Here is a 20,990-nt window from a genome sequence, read left to right on the forward strand (position 1 = left end):
CAGAAGAATGTAGATACAAAGGGCTGGCTCTAAGTCAGTCATGTGTATACATGAAATAGTCACCAAGAATATACTGGCTCATAAATCAAATCTTGACAACGTTTAAAAAACTGAAATTGTACAAAGTGCATTCTCAATACTTTGAATTAATACTTTGAATTCACAATATAATTAAATTAAAACCAAGAACAGAAAGATATTTGGAAAATCTCCCACACTTCTGAATAACTCAAAGAAAGTCAAATGAGAAATTATAAAATAATTTGAATAGAAAATGAAGACGCATCAAAAGTTGTAGCTATTAATAGATGCAGTATTATGAACTGGGAAGAGATAATAACAGAAAAGTCCAAATCATCCAGTTCTGGGTTTCACCTTTTGTTTTATTATAAAGGAAGTAAAATCTTGAGGTTATGTTAACTTCAAAAAAAAAATGTATATTAAGAAGAGAAAAATGGTCTCAAATCAATGTTCTAACAAGAATTCACCTTAACAAACTAGAAAGAGTCAATATAAACTCAAAGCAAACAGAAAAACATAACAATATGAGCCAAAATCCATGAAATAAAAAAGAGAAAAATAAAATTAATGAAACCAAAAGCTGTTTCTTTTTTTAAAAAAAGACAATTGATAAACCTCTACTCAGCCTATCAAGAAAATGAAGGCACAAATTACCAAGACCAAGAATGAAAGGGGACATCATCAGATCTACTAACATTATAAGAATAATATTATGAACTATGCCAATAAATTCACCAACATGGATGAAATGGATAAATTCCCTGGGGGGAAAAAACACAGCCCTGACCTACTGTAGCAGACCGTGAGAACTCTAGTTATCTGCCTAAGGAACTCCAGGTAAAGAAATCATAATGAGTAAGAAAAAGGAACCTTCCTTCACTGTTGGCAGGAAGGTAAACCAGTGCAGCCACTATAAAAAAAACAATAAGGAGGTTCCTTGGACACCTAAAAATAAAGTTACCATTGTTGGTGTTTAGTCGCTAAGTTGTATCCAACTCAAACTACAGCCCACCAGGCTCCTCTGTCTGTGGAATTTCCCAGGCAAGAATATAGAAGTGTATTGCCATTTCATTCTCCAAGGTTTCTTTCTGATCCAGGGATCAAACCCATATCTCCTGCATTGGCGGGTGGATCCTTTATCACTGAGCCACCTAGACAGCCCTAAAGTTACCATGTGATCCAGTAATCCCACTCCTGGGCATATATCCAGAGAAAACTCTAACTCAAAAAGATACATGCACCCCAATTTTCATAGCAGCACTTTTACCACAGAAGCAGCCTAAATGTCCATCAACAAATGAATGGACAAAGAAGATATGTGTGTGTGCGTGTGTGTGTAATGGGATATTGAAGTGAAGTGAAGTGAAATTGCTCAGTAGTGTCCAACTCTTTGCGACCCCATGAACTGTAGCCTACCAGGCTCCTCAGTCCATGGGATTTTCCAGGCAAGAGTACTGGAGTGGGGTGCCATTTCCTTCTCCAGGGGATCTTCCCGACCCAGGGATCGAACCTGGGTCTCCCTGCATTGTAGGCAGACGCTTTACCGTCTGTGCTACCAGGGAAGATTCAGTCATAAAAAAGAATGAAATAATGTCACTTGAAGCAACATGGATGGACCTAGAGATTATCACACTAAGTGAAATCAGACAAAGACAAATATGTATCACTTATATGTGGACTCTAAAAAGAAAATGATACAAATGAACTTATTTACGAAACAAAAATAGACTCATGTAGAAAACAAACTTATGGTTACCAAAGGGGAAAGGTGGGGAGGATAAATTCAGAGTTTGGGATTAACAGATACACACTACTATTCATAAATTAGGTAAACAACAAGGACCTACTGTATAGCACAGGGAACCATAGTCCATATCTTGTAATAACCTATATAGTAGGAAAGAATCTGAAAAAGAATGTGTGTATAATATGTATATATATATACACATACATATTCTAAATCTGAATCATTCTGCTGTACTCCTGAAACTAACACAATAGCACAAATCAACTATACTTCAATTAAAAATGAGTAAGGACATGGAAGCACTGAACAAAACAGGCATTTTTACTGGAGTAGAAAAACAGACTTGAGAGTAGCAGAAGTTAAAGAAGTAGAGATCAGCAAGTACTGGATTAAAATCAGGTAAGTTAAGAAGCCACTGCATAGTTTGGTGAGAGACCATGAGAGTCTGAACTACCAAGACAGTAGTAAGCATGAAGAGGAGACTAAAATTTGAGAAATAGGTAACCAGCAGACTCAGCAGAACTTGGTATTTGAGGAATTACAGGAAGGATGGAGGAGGAGAAGGACAGAAAGTTAGTTACAGGTCAGCCTTGGGAACCAGGCTCTAGTTGACCCTGGGACTACTTGAGCAAGGGCAGTAGGTGGCAGAGGAAGACCATGGTCTACATTTACAGATTTTAGGTATGGGATGCCTATGGGAGGTCAAAGTTGGTAATGTTTAGCGAGTATTTGGATACATAAACGTGAAGCAAATGGGAGAAGTCAGCAGTGAAACAACTTATTGCATAGGTAGATACCTTGCCTAAGAGACTACAGAAAGAGAAGTGTCTCAAGGGCAGAACCCTGGATGAGAAAATAATCTGAAGTTCAAGAAAAGCTTTATGATTTTGGAATAAGGCAGTTCTAAGCAAGTGCAACCATACACAAACCTGTTAAGTGACGTCTTATAATACCAAAAACTTAGAACAAACCTACCTATCAGAGAAAAACAGAATAGTTCATATGGAAAACCTTAAAAATAATCTTTAGGAAGGTGTACAATAATGTATAGAGATTGGTTATGATAAAACGTTAAATGTCTTCTTACCTTTTAAAAAATATTTGTGTGTGTGTGTGTGTGTATATATATAATTTAAACACTGAAAACAGGCACAGCGAAACTAGGAAAAAATACATCAAAATGTTAGTATCAGGTGTTTTGAGTTTAGGAGCCCACGGCGTCCTGCCATCCACCAATACTATTCTGTATCTTGCAAATTCACTATATAATATTTATGCCAAGAGGAAGCAACCTGTCCCCAAAAAGAAGAACCATGGTATTTCCTTACATCTCTAGTGTCGACCACCATCACGCCAGAGTGCCCGCGGAATCGTGCCCTCGGCCCACAGCGGCGGCCGGAAGCCTCAGGGGCGAAGCCCGCCTCCCTGTGCAGAGGGTCCTCAGGTGTAGTCTCCTCTCCACTGTCAAGCTGCCCTTTCCCGTCACGAGCCTTTCCCCTCGGGGCCTCACCAGCCCCTCCTCCTGGCCTGGCTGGGGGCACCAGGGCCCTGCCGGCAGCTCCTCATAAAACAAGTCCCAGAGGGCTGCCGACACCCCACACGGTGTGGATACTGGTCCTGCTGGGACAGGTAGCAACCACAGCAGAGCTTTTACACCAGCCTTGGGCCCTGGTGCTCAACAAAGGCTCACGGTTCCTTCCATTCCCCTTGCCACCTCACTAAGTCAGTGTAGCGTCCTGTGCCAGGCCTGTGGGCGGGTTGACATCTGGGCCAGAAACCCAAGGACTCACCTAGCGCTCACTAGACTGCAGTCAGCATTACAGTGATGGCGATGAAGATGCTGAAGTTCAGGCAGAGAGGGTGGGTCCCGTGCTCAGGGCCTCTGGGGCCCTTCAAAGCCTTGGTAGGCCTTAGCCTGAACCAAGGCCCCAACAGACTGAGGTGAAGCGATACTTGGTGGAGCGCCGCAGGAGGGGAGGTGGAAAAGTCTCTCAGACTGCCAGAAAGCCCTGTCACAGTCTCTTTTGTGAGCAGAATACCGAGCTCTGGCTTTGAGACCTAGGATCCTGAGAGGCAGTCGCTACCTACAAAAGCTGGATCTGCAGCAATGCAGGCCCCGCCCCCAGGCCTTGACCCCTGCCCTGGACGTGGCCCCGACAGCAAGGGTCAGTCCCAGCTGGATGTGGGGGCGGGCGCAAAGCATCCTGGGAAGAGCCTTTAGCCCGGAGGTTCCGCCAAACGCTTGCGGGTTAATTCCTCTAAACGGTTACTAACTGACCGTTAGCTACCTGCGGTACTCCAGGCCAGTAGTGAGGAAGATAGAGAAGGTCCTGCTACTTAGGGGACCTAGATAGTAGCCCAAGATAACAAAGAGAGTTGTGATGGAGAACGTGAGGTTGCTAATCCCGTCTTGGGAGGGTCAAGGAAGGCCTCCCAGAAAGACCCGGCTTTACAGAGCAGTAAGGAAAAAGGAAGGCAGGGTGGGATGCAACCGTTATTGAAGATTTGGGGATGAAAAGTTCCCATCCGGAGGCTTTATGGTTCCTTTCAGAAGTGGGCCAAACAGCCAATCTGTTGAGGGTGTGGGAAGGGCAGGAGCTTGAGAAAAATGAAAGAGGTTTGATACCGTTTTTTGAGTAGATTGAAAAGAAGCTGACTGGAGGACGAACACTGTAAGCCCCACAAGGGGAGGGAGCTTTTGTTTTTCTTATTCGTGTGTCCCCAATGTTTGGAACAAGGACTAGACTAATTTTACCCAAAGACCCCTCTGGTTTCAACTGGATTTGGACAGTGCACAGTTGTAGTTTTTCTCAAGTGACCTTCTTGCCCTTAGCCTCATGTCCTGGGACAAAGCCACTGAAACAATTCATCCATTTTTTCCAAGTGACTTTTTGTTGAAGTCTATTACATCTGGGGCAAAAATCAGGGGTTTTGTTCACTAGGGTGTCAGCTAAATCTGGGAGGGTGCCTGGCTTGGAAGATCCCTATTCCTGCCTCCTCTCCTTGATGCATTTAATCTTTGGTTCTCCTTAAGTTCCTCTCATCCTTTGGAGCTAAATTCTTTTTTTTTTTTTTTGCTTTTCCTTGGGGCCTGAAACTTAGGAACCCAGGGCTTGCACTGAGACCTAGGCTGCTCCAGAGCTTGGGAATTCCTTGGCCTTGACTATCTCTCTGTACTATAATCTTTGAAAGGCTACATAAATTCATCTCCATTGTCATATTCCTAAAGTGGAAACTAAACTTATACCATCCTTCTTTGGTGAGCTCCTTCCCTCTAGAACTTTCCCCCAAGGACTGGGGCTAGGATTTAATGTGAGGGCAAGGTCTGGGGCTGAGGAAGAGTAAAAGATCAGTTAACTGCTTTTGAACTGGGAGAGGAGGACATTAGCAATTGAATAAGCACAGAAAGAGGCTGGTGAGGGACTGCTATCAAAGAATAGAAGGGTCTCCAGCAGGGACTCGCTGTGTAAAGAGGGGGACCTCTGAAGAGCTAGCTACATTTCTGCTGCAGAAGTTCCCAAGATTTTGGAATTTGGAGACTCCTATGGACTATGCAGTTACTCTAGTGGGCCTTCACATCTCTAGAAGGGTTGAAGGGCTGTGGAGTAGTGCTCAACAGCAAGTGATACTAAAAAGTTGCAGAAGAATTGAGTTGGTAGTATGCCCTCGTTTGTTTTAGAATGATCCCTTCTTTGTTCTCACAAATCTGGAAATCTACACTCTTTGTGATACATCCCTAGGAACTTCTGGACAGCATAGCTAAGGAAAGAGTGGCTGCTTGCTTCCACATGTCTGGTCACAGGCTCTCTTCAGAGACAGGACCCGATGGCTGAAAGGAAAAAACTCCTCCTGCTGGAAATCAGTGTGAGAAGGTAGGGAAAAGCAAGCCCTTAACAGCAGCCCCAGGGAGAAGGTTGAAATGGACACAGTTTTGAGCAGTCAGTGCATAAGTGTTTTGCAAGAGAAGTCAGACAAAGGAGATTTTCAGAAGATGAGCTCTCTGGGACAGTGTTCAGTAGGATTTAAATCAAGCCAAAGTGAGAGTATTAGAATCTGGCAATGGTGGGTAGAGACTGTACGTGATGGTGGGGTGACAAGGCAAGTGAATCAGTGGGATTCGTGGAGTTCATGGGATGTTGTGAAAGATGGGAGATTGAGATTCTGAAAAAAGGGTAAGATCTCTTGCAAGAGGAGGGATCTGATTAGAGAAGAAGGTCTAGTGTCTGAGGTGTTCTAGGGCAAAGAAGAAAAGATAAATGATGGGGGTGAAAGATGGTCCCTTAAGATTGTAGCTCTGGAGGCAGAAAGGGATCTATCTGCAGGGTTAAGATTTAATACGGGGATCTGGGAGGGCAGAATGGAGGCAGAGAGGACCTTGGTGGAAAAGATGAGAAAGCTGGTAAGGGGGCAGAATAAGGATAAATGAAATACTAGGAGAGATCGAGGCAAGGAGGACTACTGAACAGGGGGAGAAGGCCATAATGGAAGTGAGAAAAAAGGTGAGTGGGAGCTGATGACAGAGCCTCTGGTGGCAGAGAGGAGGCCAGTGAAAGGAATGATGAAGGAATGGGACCAATTGTGAAGAGCAGGGCACAATGAGAAGAAAACAGATTGTGCAGGAGCAGAGTCAGATACAAGGTTGGGAGTAATGGGAAGATGAGACTCTGCAGGGTCCTGGGAAGAAAGGCTGATAAATATGCCAGAAGGGAAGTGACATAGGGTGGGTGGTAATTGATCTGAAAATACTGGTGAAAGGGTGGAGGCCAGAGTTTAAGAAAGCTCAAGTAGAGTATCTATTGGAACAGAAGGGGACACACAGGGAGGAGCATCTTTCCCAGGATTCCCCTAAGCAGGTCAGACACCACAGTGATGCTTTCCCAACCCTCCCTGCACACAACTTGACCCAGAAGTTACCAAAACTGCAAAAGACTATGAGCTGCAGCCAGGAGCAGAGTCAGAACAAGAGGGTCTGGCAAGAATAAGGGTACCTGAAGCAGGCTACCCATCCCCTTCCCATTTCCTCACATCTGAGACTTCATTATACTCCTTTGTACCTCACCCCAAGACTTGCTTTCTCATTCCATTCTCTATTGGTTCCTCCTTCAGGAGCAATCCCAGGCTACACTGGGGCCCTACAATTATGTAGTGCATGCTAGGAAGTGAGAAACATGAAAGAAGGAAAGAGATCAATCACTTCCAGAAAAGGTCTCATGCCACCACAGCTTCTTTCCGGCAAGTTCCACAAGCCACTATTACAAGAGACTGGGTTACATGCTGAAAAAGTGAAAATTAGTTTGACCTGAAAAAAGTGAAAATCTGCCATGCCAGTCATCAAGCTGGGAAAACAGACACAGATGGCAGATAAAGCCAGCTGTAAAATTAGCAAAAAATTCTGTTTCTCCCAAGGAAACAGGCCAGCTATAAAGTGTCCTAATGACACTCGGTAGCAGAACTATTACTTTGTAACTGAGAAACCTTGTTTTCTAAAATCGTAGTTCATTGGAAACTTTGCTTTTGAAATCATTTCAGTAAGAGCAAAGCATCCTTTCCTGAAGGATCTAATTCACACTGACACACAGCACCTGCCTTGATTTTCAACCCAGATTCACATAAGGGTGTTTGGGATATAACATTATATATCTATCTTAATTTGTAGTGTCTAAGGAAAAGAGACCTACTGTCCACTTTGCCATTCAGACATGATGTTGCCACTTTACACAAAGCCCTGCTTTGCTTTAGCATATCAAAATACTATTTCATATAAATTTCACTTTATGCCACCCTTCCCCAAATCATATAACTTTTTCCCATTCTTGGTGACACACCCCATGGTTCCTCCAATGTGTGACCTCCATTGCAATGAGCCAATAACCCTGATTTTGTCAGACTACCACATTGCTCCAGGTGTCCTGATTAGGAAATTTGGAGGGTCTCTGAATATTTGCTCGGATCCCTCCCTACAAAGGATTGGCCTCCATGACAGTAATAATGTGTACATCTGAGACTTCTCAAGTCTCAAGACATTCAAGGTTTGTCTGTCCTTGATTGTGTGGCTTTACACTGAATTTAGATTCTGGTTGTCCCTTTGATCCTTCAATATCAGTTTATATGCCCCCTGGAATTTTTTGGTTTCCTATCAAACTAGTGTCTCCTGGTGAAATTGGGTTTTTAACACCCTGTCCTGACTAGTGTTTATCTCAATTCAGTAACGCAATCATGTCCGACTCTTTGTGACTCCATGGACTGCAGCACACCAGGCTTCCCTGTCCATCACCAACTCCCGGACTTTGCTCAAACTCCTGTCCATGGAGTCGGTGATGCCATCCAACCATCTCATCCTCTGTCATCCCCTTCCCCTCCCACCTTCAATCTTTCCCAGCATCAGGGTCTTTTCCAATGAGTCAGCTCTTCGCATCAGGTGGCCAAACTACTGGAGTTTCAGCTTTAGCATCAGTCCTTCCAATGAATACTCAGGACCGATTTCTTTTAGAATTGACTGGTTGGATCTTCTTGCAGTCCAAGAGACTCTCAAGAATCTTCTCCAACACCACAGTTCAAAAGCATCAATTCTTTGGCTCTCAGCTTTCTTTATAGGCCAACTCGCACATCCATACATGACCACTGGAAAAACCATAGCTTTGACCTTTGTTGGCAAAGTAATGGCTCTGCTTTCTAATATGCTGTCTGAGTTGGTCATAGCTTTTCTTCCAAGGGGCAAGCATCTTTTAATTTCATGGCTGCAGTCACCATCTGCAGTGATGTTGGAGCCAAAGAAAATAGTCTCTGTCTCCATTGTTTCCTCATCTATTCACCATGAAGTGTTGGGACCAGATGCCATAATCTTAGTTTTTTGAATGTTGAGTTTTAAGTCCAGTTTTTCACTCTCCTCTTTCACTTTCATCAAGAGGCTCTTCAGTTCCTCTTTGCTTTCTGCCATAAGAGTGGTGTCATCTGCATATCTGAGGTTATTGATATTTCTCCCAGAAATCTTGATTCCAGCTTATGCTTCATCCAGCCCAGTATTTAGCATGATGTTCTCTGCATGTAAGTTAAATAAGCAGGGTGACGATATGCAGCCTTGACATACTCCTTTCCCGATTTGGAACCAGTCAGTTGTTCCCATGTCTGGTTCTAACTATTACTTCCTGACCTGCATACAGATTTCTCAAGAGGCAGGTCAGATGGTCTGGTATTCCTATCTCTTTAAGAATTTTCCACAACTTGTTGTGATCCACAAAGTCAAAGGCTTTGGCATAGTCAATAAAGCAGAAGTAGATGTTTTTCTGGAACTCTATTGCTTTTTTGATGATCCAACGGATGTTAGCAATTTGAACTCTGGTTCCTCTGAGCTGGATGTTCAAATCCAGCTTGAACATCTGGAAGTTCATGGTTCAAGTACTGTTGAAGCCTAGCTTGGAGAATTTTGAGCATTACTTTGCTAGCATGTGAGATGAGTGCAATTGTGTGGTAGTTTGAACATTCTTTGGCCTTGCCTTTCTTTGGGATTGGGATGAAAACTGACCTTTTCCAGTCCTGTGGCCACTGCTGAGTTTTCCAAATTTGCTGGCATATTGAGTGCAGCACTTCCACAGCATCATCTTTTAGGATTTGAAAGAGCTCAACTGGAATTTCAGTGCCTCCACTAGCTTTGTTCATAGTGATGCTTCCCTAAGGTCCACTTGACTTCACATTCCAGGAAGTCTAGAAATTTATCTACTGTCTTCTATTTGTCTATGAGAAATTTCCTGTCTTCTCTGGGTATGAGAACTTGGTTTTAGGAAAGAGCTGTCCACACTTCCTGAGAGCCAGGTAACTGCTGATTATTCAGGTCAGCAAGGAGAGGCAGCTTAACCTTAGGGTTGAGGACTCAGCACAAGTGATGTTTTACCTTTGATCAACAGTCAAGCAATCTCTCATGGGCTTGTCTGCTAACAAGCTTGTGCTACTTCCTGGCATAATTCACTGAGAATAAATTAAAATTATGTGACCACTGGGGGATCTTTGACATGAACAAGAATGTTCATTTGAGAAATGCTTGAGGCATAAAGGGAAAAGAAACTCTCATGAGATTGTATAACTGGTCTAAGAGAGATCACTGTGATTAATGTAGAGATTTCCTCTCTATTTCCATTCTTTAGGGATTAATAAGCACTAGTTTTTTATTATATGGCTTGATAACACTGTCAAGGACTTGAGTAACTGTTTAAAGCAGCTATAATGACTTTATTTTTTGTGTCTTTATATATATGAAAAAGGTTTTCCTGCCTCTAAACTTTCTCCTCCTCCTTACAGAAAGATAACCTCTTAGTGATAATTTCATATTTGTCTAAAGCTACCCTCTCTCTCACTTTTTTTTGTTAGTGTTCTATCCTCCTCTTTTCACCTCACTGGGGACAATTTTAAAGATTAATTGCTCAGAAAAAAAAAAAAAACATTGTCACTATTTTGCATACTAATAATAATTGTCTAAGAAGCAAGAAAAATGTCGGTAATTTGTCTTGCATTATATAATATAGACAAATGTATTTAAAGAATGGACTTAATTCCTATAGCTATAAGGAATGATCTCCTTCAATTTAAGAGCTTATTTTTAGATTTTAAGGCTATTTAAATTTTGTCTCATGAATACAAAATTTATAAAGTACATTTTAAAAATATCCTGTAATATTTCTGATAAATCAATTGGGACAAATTGAAATGAGTTAATCATATTGATTGTGCTTCCCTGATAGCTCAGTTGGTAAAGAATCTGCCTGCAATGCAGGAGACCCTGGTTTGATTCCTGGGTCAGGAAGATCCACTGGAGAAGAGATAGGTTACCCACTCAAATATTCTTGGGCTTCCCTTGTGGCTCAGCTGATAAGGAATCCACCTGCAATGTGGGAGACTTGGGCTCAATCCCTTGGTTGGGAAGATCCCCTGGAGAAGGGAAAGACTACATCCATACATGGCTACTGGAAAAACCATAGCCTTGACTAGACGGACCTTTGTTGGCAAAGTAATGTCTCTGCTTTTGAATATGCTATCTAGGTTGGTCATAACTTTCCTTCCAAGGAGTAAGCGTCTTTTAATTTCATGGCTGCAATCACCATCTGCAGTGATTTTGGAGCCCCAAAAAATAAAGTCTGACACTGTTTCCACTGTTTCCCCATCTATTTTCCATGAAATGATGGGACCAGATGCCATATCTTAGTTTTCTAGATGTTGAGCTTTAAGCCAACTTTTTCACTCTCCTCTTTCACTTTCATCAAGAGGCTTTTTAGTTCCTCTTTACTTTCTGCCATAAAGGTGGTGTGAGAGTCAGACTGTGAAGAAGGCTGAGAGCCGAAGAATTGATGCTTTTTAACTGTGGTATTGGAGAAGACTCTTGAGAGTCCCTTGGACTGCAAGGAGATCCAACCAGTCCATTCTGAAGGAGATCAGCCCTGGGATTTCTTTGGAAGGAATGATGCTAAAGCTGAAACTCCAGTACTTTGGCCACCTCATGCGAAGAGTTAACTCATTGGAAAAGACTCTGATGCTGGGAGGGATTGGGGGCAAGAGGAGAAGGGGACAACAGAGGATGAGATGGTTGGATGGCATCACGGACTCGATGGACATGAGTTTGAGTGAACTCTGGGTGTTGGTGATGGACAGGGAGGCCTGGCATGCTGCAATTCATGGGGTTGCAAAGAGTCAGACACAACTGAGCGACTGAACTGAACTGAACCCACTCCAGTATTCTAGCCTGGAGAATTCCATGGAATGTATAGTCCATGGGGTCACAAAGAGTCGGACAGGACTGAATGACCTTTCACTTTCAATCATATTGATTAAAGACAATCCTATATCTATATTGCTCTGGGTTTGTTATATAAAATTAATGCTAAGACAATATTGTAGTATATATAACTAGTATTAAAACTTTAAGACTTAAAGTTTTTAAATTTTATGTATTGTTTTTATGGGACAAGCAAAGAATCATTGTTGAAACATTTTAAGATTATAAAATATAAAATTGTTTTTAAGTGAAATCATAGATGTCTTATAAATGGTTTCGATTTTATAAAATTCTTAAAATACTACAAATCATGAAGACTTAATTTTTTAGCTAAAATTGTAACTTCCAAATAATTAAAAAGTTAAGACTTTAGAAAATGTTGAGTTACTTGATATATAATATTTGAATAGCTGAATAGTTTCTAAAGCTAAAAAAAAACCCATATACATGTGGTCTTAATTTATCCATATTCATATGTGTTATATAGGGCTATAGATTAATAGGGTGTGTAAGTGCGTTTGGTTGATGTGTTCGTTCTGTCTTCTGAAAATGTAAAAGGTAATCTCAAATGTGTGCCCATAAAAATTTAGTCTAGCAGTTTAGTTTTCCCTGTGTCTGAAGAAAACAAAAATTGGTTACTTTGGCTAAAGGCAGTAATCAATAAAATTATAAAAACTGTATTTAGTATAATAATTCTAGAAAATGAGAATATGTTTATGACAATGGTTTATTAAGGAATTATTTATTAAATGATAATTCAGTGTAATATACACACTTGTTTTAATGTGCTGAGATAAAGAATATCTTAAAAACTGAAATTGTATGTGTATTATATATTTACGTATGTCTAAATATACATACGAAGCATTTAATATGCTTTAATTCTATAAATGACAAAAACGAAAATTCAAGGTTATATTCCATGTTAATAGATTTATTCACAAAAAGGCTTATAAATCTTTGATCGCAAATTGTAATATACACACGAAGAGTAATAGTAGGGTTTTCTTTCCATAAAATGAGCAAGTTATTTTGTGCCTATATAAGAGTTTCCTTTTGATTTACCAAAGTATCCTGATAACTCTCTGTCCTCCTGTCATTCTCTTGAATAATAACACAAATTTCTTTTTTTTTTTTTAAGTTACTAGATCAGATATCAGAGGAAAACTGTGGTTGAACTTCAGTGAGGAGCTTACCAGGTACTGTTAACAACTAACACAAAAGTAATTCCAAGTCAACAGACACATGATACAAAGTACTTGAAAGTCTGTCCTAAAACCTCAGAGGAATCGGAGGAATAATCCCAAAGCAGATAACTGCAGGAAGTGTCGCCTCCCAGAGACCCACCAGACAAGATCACCAGAGCCGCAAATTGCCTTTTGCTCTTTTTCTTTGAGCTTTCCTCTCTGCCAAGTTAAGGTTTAAATTGTTGACACTTCTTATCTATGAACTATGATACTTTGAAGGTCTTTATCCTTAATACTGTTCTCTTTGTTTTTTTCCCCAATTGCTCACTCCTTGGTGTGAATCCAGTGCTGGGCTGCAGTTTGCTCATGGTTTGGCAACAGTACGCAATTACCCTGTCTACTGGGTTTGTACTCAATTTTCTTCAGGTGCCACCCAGCTTCCTTTGCTATCAATTTCTTGGAATTAATCCACTCATTTCCTTCCTTGGTGGGTAAGACTCAACCAGGAGGTGGGCAGGGGATGAAAAGTAAGAGGCCAAACAACCAGAATTTTAAAACCCCCTGTTATGTCATACATAGAAAGCAAGGTTTCAGCCCTAAATAAAACAATTCTCCCAAAAACTTTTGTGAAAATTTAGCTATTCCAAGCAAATTTTCACAAAAGTCAGTGATGGAGGATGAAAGGCATGATAAGGGGGTACTTTGAGAAAACATAAAACAAGGAATTCGTTGACGGTTGAGTGGTTGGGACGCCACACTTTCACTGCCAAGGGCTGGGATTCAACCTGTGTTTGGGGAACTAAGAGCCGCAAACCACACAGTGCAGCAAAAGAGGGAAAAAAAGAAAACAGAGAAGACAGTAAGAGGAAATGAGACAGTGAAGAGTTCCGTGGGGAAAGATGGGCCCCATAGGGTACTCAGTCAAAAATGAAAAAGAGAGGTAACTATGCCTCTGGCGAGGCCCCATAGAAGTAGGAGCTAGTGCCATCGAGTCTGTAAATGGTCTGGAACTTGGGCCTCTGTGGAATCCAGTCAGAAGGTAGAAACCAGAGGTACACGGGCTGAGAGAGGGCCTGGTTGCAGGTTTTCTGAGGCTCACTGAGAGGCTGAAGGTAGAGACTGAGCTGACCTTGCTCAGAGGAATGATGGGAAGCCCAGGACTCTGAGGCCGCATCATCTCCCATAGGCTCCCAAAACAGTAGAATGTCAGCTTCCTTGGCCTCGCCTCCCTACTCACAGTGGGGATCTTGATAAAAATGGTTGTCACAAACTGCCTGTAGCAGACAGCTTGTCCAAGTGGCTGCAGACGACAAGCTAAAATCTAGAAAGCTGGGATGGGGGCCTCACCGAGCCAGAAACACACTCCATTCCCCCACATCCAAGACTTCACACTGCTTGTCTGATTCCTCACACCAAGGCTTTCTTTTACATTCCCTTCTCTGTAGGTTTCCCCTCCAATATCAACCCCAGGCTTCACTGAGCTCTGGACTGCAGGAGTCATCCTAGGGAGAGGGATACAGGAAAAAGGGGAGACTAATCTGTTCACCAGGAAACCTTATTCTGTGCTTCAGTAGATTCTTTTCAGTCAGCCTCTCTAGTCTGAGAATCCAAAAACCTGGGTTACTTGTGGTGAAGAGAAGAACAAAGTGTTATTTTAGGAGGCTGAGTGGAATGATCCTTTGTGGCAGAGACGTTTCGGAGACTAAGACTTTGAAAACACCAAATTTAGTAAAATTGTCCATGACAATAATAGTAAGGGCTTTCACAGACATTATCTCATGTGATCCTCACAACAACCCTGTGAGGTATGGAGGCCAGGAATTACCTCTGAGGAGGAACTTGAATTTTGGGGAAGTTAAATAGCTTGTCCAAAATCAGGATCAAGGAGCTCTGCCTCCTAAATCAATAGAGGTTCCAGTGTATCTCACACCACCACCAGTGGGCAAGACTCATGGTCCAGCTCCATCATTCTTTCACTCTGCTTCCTAATAGAGACTTGATCTAGGAACTGACATGCTCAGAGATTGTGGACCTGGGCCTTCATGGGAAGGTGAGAGTAACACCTCTAGGTAGCCCAGAGTTGACTAGACAAAACCTTACCTTTTAACGCTACACCTTTGTTCCTCTTTGACTCTGCACTAAAGTTGAGAGGCTAGAGGAGTGACTAGGACTGAATTTTCACTTTCTTCTCCCTAGGCAAGCCATAGACATACATTCATTTATTCATGGATAATCTGATTTTCCATATTAAGTTACTAAAGCTCTGTGATCCATCTCTGCTAGTTAAAGTGGATAAAAATATTTTCTAGTTTTCCTTTGAAAATTTCATGAAGGGTTTTCTGTATGTCATGTTCAATTGATTTTTTTTCAGTCCTTGTCCTTTGCAGATGAAGGGCACTAATTTCCAGAACTGCAGGTGCATGTATATTCCTTCACATGGGACTTGCCCCTGCTCACAGAGGCTCAGCCTCTGATTCAAGGCTTTCAAAAGGCTCAGAGGATTGCTCTCCGTAGCAGCCCTAACACAAAGGGAAGCCCTGGCCCAGAGACGCCTCAGATGGAACAAAACAGGTGAACCAAAGTTGAAGGACCCTGTCCTCCTACAGGAATCCTGAACTCAATAGTCCAGTCCACAGCCAGTGACTCACTGTAATCAGGATGCTACCATGGATCCCTCTGCCAACCCCCAGAAGGTCTGTGAGCTTCAAGCCCTCCCCTGTTCCCCATACTCTAATCTTCCCCGAGAGTCTCCATCTTAGGTGTCTCTCTGTCCCAACATAATTGATTTGGAAAAGGAGAAAAAGGTTAATCTCTGCTGGTAGCTGGCCCTAGGATTCCTTTGTCAAATTAATGTGTCTGTTTTCCTATATGTTAGTAAACTTTATTTCTCTAAACGGTAGAGGAATGGAAAAATGGATCCCATGCTATACAGAAAGTATGAAACGGAACTAGAACCCCAAGACTCACTGAGATGCATTTGAAAGCAGAGTTTATCTGAAGTGCACCTCAACCTCAGACAGCTGAGGAGCCATGGAATAGCGACAGTGTTCTTGAGGGTGGGAGAGGACCCTTAACGAGGAAGGTGAACTCACAGTTCCTCTTCACAGCAGCCAGCCTGATAGCTCCCTCCAGCCTTCCCTGGGTCTTCTAGATCCTTCCATCTTTCCATATCATAGATACACTGTAGCATTATTTTCTATTTATTCCTCTTACAGCACTAATTGCGTTGTCCGTTACCTCCTTGGTCACCTGAGCTTTAATCTTACCAGTTATATAGCCTTTGAAAACCTGAAGTTCTTCAGGAATTTTCGCTAATTCCCAGAGATTTGCCTTCTCAGGATTTCCTCTGTTCTTAGGTTCAGCTTCCTACCTCCCAGGCCAGACACAAGACACAACTCCACATTCACTCACGAGCGTCCACTTTCACATAAAAGCGTTAGTGAGCAATGCAGTCTTTACAAAAGATACTGTGAGAGTGACGAATAAGGCCATGTATGGGGAGACCGACCTCCTGGCAAACAGCTCTAAGAGCCCTGACTGCTAAATTAAGCACTGAATTAGTTCCTTCCCTGAAACAGTCCTAGCCCAGGGCACTCAGTCCTTTCCCACCCAGATGATGAGGTTTTGCTGAAGTGGCAGCAAAACTATCTCTCAAGAATGAGGGATAGATTCTCAGTTTACATTGCTTCTGAGATAGCATTGTTTTTAGGTCCTTTCAATGAACAGAAAAAGAAAAAAAATTAACCATGAGTTCATATGAATACATACAATTCAAATTTAACACCAGGTTTTTACTTTGTATCTCATTTCTCTCACAATGAAAACTTTGGATCTTAGTAACATTAATGTTATTTGTTCTATCCTAATATATATATAAATGTAATTTTAAACTTTATAGTACAAGCATTACACCTAATAATAAAATTGAGTGAAGTTTCAAGTTATTTGCAATTTTTTTTCCCTTAGAATATACCCACCAAGAAGATAAACTAGAATAGCATGTTCCAAAGTCACTTGAAATAATTATTTTCTTTATGTGGGTATATAACCAAATTGGTGTCAATTCATTCTCAATTTTAGGATTAGCTTTACTTTCTGTGTATTAAAACTAAAACATTTACATAGGTCTAAGTCAAAAATAAATTATACTCAGAGATGTCCACTCCCAGCCCTTTCATTTGATTCAAAATAGATTTTATTTCTTCTCTCAAGATGCAGAAGGGATGTGAGAAGCAGGAAAGGATAGGAACTTTGTAGAAAGAAACTGTGGTCTAAATCCACTTGCTGTTTGAGGTTGGGAGTTGGGCATTTCCTACTTTTAAGACTTGATTTTTTCACATGAAAATGAGAACAAAATAACCATCTCCTAGAAATATCCTGCAGATTAAATTAAATAATATCTGTGAATTGCCCAGTCCATATTAAGTACTCAAAACATGACAGATATTCAGTATATTTTATCTGAAAAGCTTAATAAAACTTAGAAATGTTAGACCAGCCTGTCACCCAATTTTGGTGTCCTTTTAAAAATACTTTTCCATAATGTAGAAATAATAATGTATGATAATACTCGAGACAGAATTCAGAAGATCTATATCTTCTATAGCCTATATCTAAAGAGATATAAAAGTAACTTTTATCTAGTAGAACCCAAAATACTAGATTTGTTTGGATGGCAGTAGTGAGGTAGACTACCAAGAAAGAGATAAAAAGGAGGGATACTCAAAAGAGATATGTTATGGACTGAATGTTTATGTCCCCCCAGAATTCCTGTATTGAGACTGTCCCACAATATGAACCTGTTAGGCGATGGAGCCTTTAGGAGGGGATTAGTATTAGATGAGGTCATGAGCATGGAGCCTTTGTGAATGGCATTAGAGCCCTCATAAGAGTCACGAGAAAGCTTGCATCCTGTCTCTCTCTTCTGCCATGTGAAGACAGCGAGAAGATGGCTATCCAGGAAACAGGCTCTCAACAGACACCAAATCTGTTAGCACTTTGATCTTGGACTTCACAGCCTCTAGAACTGTGAGAAATAAATGTTTGCTGTTTAAGCTACCCAGTCTATGGTATTTTTGTTACAGCAGCCCCAACAGACTAACAAACATCTGTTCTAGAACTAAATGAAGGTGGGTAAAGTCCTTGTTGCTGTTTCATCACTAAGTCATGTCCAACTCTTTGCGATCTCATGGACTGTAGCCCACCAGGTTCATCTGTCCATGGGATTCTCCAGGCAAGAATATTGGAGTGGGTTGCCATTTCTTTCTCCAAGGGATCTTCCCAACCCATGGATCAAACTCGAGTCTCCTGTTTGCAGTCATCTCCTTTTTGCCGGGCAGATTCTTCTGCCACTGAGCCAGCCATCTGGGAAGCCTGATAAAGTACTTAGCAAACCCAGAGTTCAAAAATGAAACTACTTACTATGTTATCTATTAAACATGCCTAAACAGAGACTTAAGAGAGAAAGGCTGAGAGATAGATAATAAAGTAGCTAAGGAAAACAAGTACACAAAAATCAAGTTTCTCAAATTCTACCTAGGGACTTAATATTGGAGAGGGAATTTGTGGTAGGAGAGTAAGGTGCTGGTTTTAGGACTGAAAGAAACATTCTAATAAAAGGTATGTTTTCCCTAAATCGATAAATCATTGCAGCTTTAACTGTTGGGGCAATTGTCTAACATGGGAGGAAAATTGGATATAATCCTATAAGATCTTTTTAAAAACACCATAAAAAGCTCTAGAAGATTATCATCTTGGAGTAGGAAAAGCATTTGTATATTTTAAAGCTATTTTCAAAGTATAATAGTAGAGCATGCTTTTAATAATTCAAACAGCACATAAATGTATAAACCACAAAATGTAAACACTCTTTCCATCCCTCTCTACTCCCACTGCCTAAAACGGTGAGGTAAGCACAGTTAACAGTTTGATGTGTATGGAAAGGCACACCTCACTGCATGCATTTAGTCCCACAGCCATATCACACTTAGCGGCAAAGGAGGCTGGTAAATGCAGTCTGCAACTGAGCAGCCATATGTCCACCTAAAAATCCTATCGAAGAAGAGTGTTTTGCTAAAACAACCCATTTTCTGCCATGGCCTTCATCCTGCTTTACCCATCTTCAACAGGAAGGCTTGGATTTTTCTTGATCTGGCTGTGAACCTTTGCCATTTGCTAAATTTGGCCTTGGTTAGGGGAAGTCTCCTTAATGCCATCACATCTCCTGGTGACATATAGTTGGCCATGTGAGCTCCCTAACAGTGATGGAAAAGCTGGGGCCTGAAGAGGGTGTCTGGGAACTCAGGCTAGAGCACCAACCCATTGTGTTTTGAAGATATGGTTTTGATGTGTGGAGTCTTTCCCCCCAGTATTATGAAACTGGCTTGGCTGTTACTGGGGGTAACTCATTCTTGCTGTCCATAGAGGGAGCACAATCACATTGTTTCTGCAAAGAGTGCGCTCCTGCCAGGCCACTTGCACCTGCAGACAAGCCTGTTCCTCTTTAAGTGGTTCTTTAAGGATTCAAAAGTAGTGAAAGACTTTGGATAGTGAGAGAGTCACTTCCTAGGCAGGTTGATAAGGAGTCTAGGGGACCCCAAGGGGAGAGAGGTCTGGAATTCTCAAGGAGGAAGAAAGGACAAACTTTTTTTCCTTCTCTACATTCCTTAGGATTATATAACAATAATGTATCCTTGCCTGAGGACAGTCTCTGGATTAAACCTTCTGGCTAATTCTGTTATCTTAAAATGTAAATTATGGGAGTAGGTCTGGTGAGGTCTTTACAACCTCCAGACATTCTTTGGATTCATTGGAGAGTATATAATTTCATTGCTAACACTAGCAAGCGGTTACTCTTTCTGCCCTCTTGTGATGCCTATGTCAGAAGCTTTCTCTATCTCCTTTATACTTTAATAAAACTTTATTACACAAAAGCTCTGAGCAATCAAGCCTCGTCTCTGGCCCTGGATTGAATTCTTCTCCTCTGGGAGCCAAGAATCCTGGTGTCTTTGCGTGATTCAACAACAACCTTTCAATAGGCTGAGCTGCACGCAGCTGTACCAGAAGCTCCAATGCTGTGAAGAGAGAGAATATAGGACAAGACCCTGGGAATCTCACAATGGTCCCAGCTCTTCTGTTCACCAGCGATGTATCCTTGGCGAACTGCTTCCCAAACCAGAGCCTGTTTTCTCATCTAAAAAGGAGTTGGAGCAGATCATTTCTGTTTCAGTTCCCCAGCTGTCCATGACCTTTTCCTATCTATTTCTTGTTGGGATCTATTTCTTGTTGGGAACACTTCAGCATTAACCTTAGGGGAAAGACAAATCTTTCCTTCTCATCTGTTTCTCATGTGTCCATTACCAGACATGGAAGAATCCAAGGTCTTCAAAATGATTCACCCCTGTGTACCTTCTGGAGACCAGAAACCTGGGCTGATGCATTGGGTCAGTTTCAAACAGGTATCAAATGGATTTTAACACGGTGTTCACTATTGGTTCCCACAATCAAGTCTACAGGGAGACTGGAAAGAAAGTGAAAGTGAAGTCGCTCAGTCGTGTCTGACTCTTTGCGACCCTGTGAACTGTAGCCTACCAGGCTTCTCCGTCCATGGGGTTCTCCAGGCAAGAGTACTGGAGTGGGTTACCATTTCCTTCTCCTGGGAATCTTCCCGACCCAGGGATCGAACCCGGATCTCCCGCATTGGAGGCAGATGCTTTAACCTTTGAGAGACGAGGGTAGGAAGCAAACAGAGGAATGAAAAATGTGTGTAATGGTTAGAGCAGTATTTTCTCTTTAAGACTCTATGGACACACCCAGGGCATGACACATGCTGAAGCTAAGTCTTTGGTTTTTAAGGGTGAAAGTGACCAAAAACACAGATCTCCATAAAACCCACTACAGGATGAGTCAAGAAAGAATGAAATGTCAATGAGAGCACCTTTTTCAGGCTCTTACACTATGTTGCCAAAGTTTCTAGTGTTTTCTCCTTTTCTTAAAAATAAATTTCATCTGCATAGCGCATTTACTTGGAGGAAAAATTGAAAGGCATTAAAGGATACAAATTAAAAAGTAAATTTTCCTCTCGCCATTTCCAGTGTTCTGAGTTCTCACAGAGTTTGTATTTCAGAGACAGCCCATGTCCACACTTGCATAAATGCAGGTCTGTAACTTTGGGGGACCTCTATGGTTGCCTCGGTTTTCATAAAACTGCTTTGAGTGTAAACTACATTTAGTGCTAAGAATTGCTAGAGTTGCAAGTAGACCACTGGCAATGATT

General features: G+C 41.5%; 1 long non-coding RNA gene across 3 annotated transcripts; it reads left to right on the forward strand.

Annotated features, from left to right (window-relative positions):
- The first annotated feature begins 3,953 nt into the window (after positions 1–3,953).
- On the forward strand, positions 3,954–17,769 carry LOC133253130 (uncharacterized). 3 transcript variants are annotated; one of them, XR_009738203.1, is made up of 5 exons: positions 3,955–4,227; positions 4,871–5,027; positions 5,509–5,640; positions 12,670–15,408; positions 16,682–17,769. It is a non-coding gene; the product is annotated as an uncharacterized LOC133253130 (long non-coding RNA). The 3 variants fall into 3 exon arrangements; XR_009738202.1 differs by lacking the exon at positions 16,682–17,769 and having other exon boundaries at positions 3,954–4,227; positions 12,670–16,655; XR_009738204.1 differs by lacking the exons at positions 4,871–5,027; positions 16,682–17,769 and having other exon boundaries at positions 3,956–4,227; positions 12,670–16,655.
- The last annotated feature ends 3,221 nt before the right edge of the window (positions 17,770–20,990 follow it).

The sequence above is a fragment of the Bos javanicus genome, chromosome 8 (assembly GCF_032452875.1).
Source record: "Bos javanicus breed banteng chromosome 8, ARS-OSU_banteng_1.0, whole genome shotgun sequence".
NCBI lineage: Eukaryota > Metazoa > Chordata > Mammalia > Artiodactyla > Bovidae > Bos > Bos javanicus.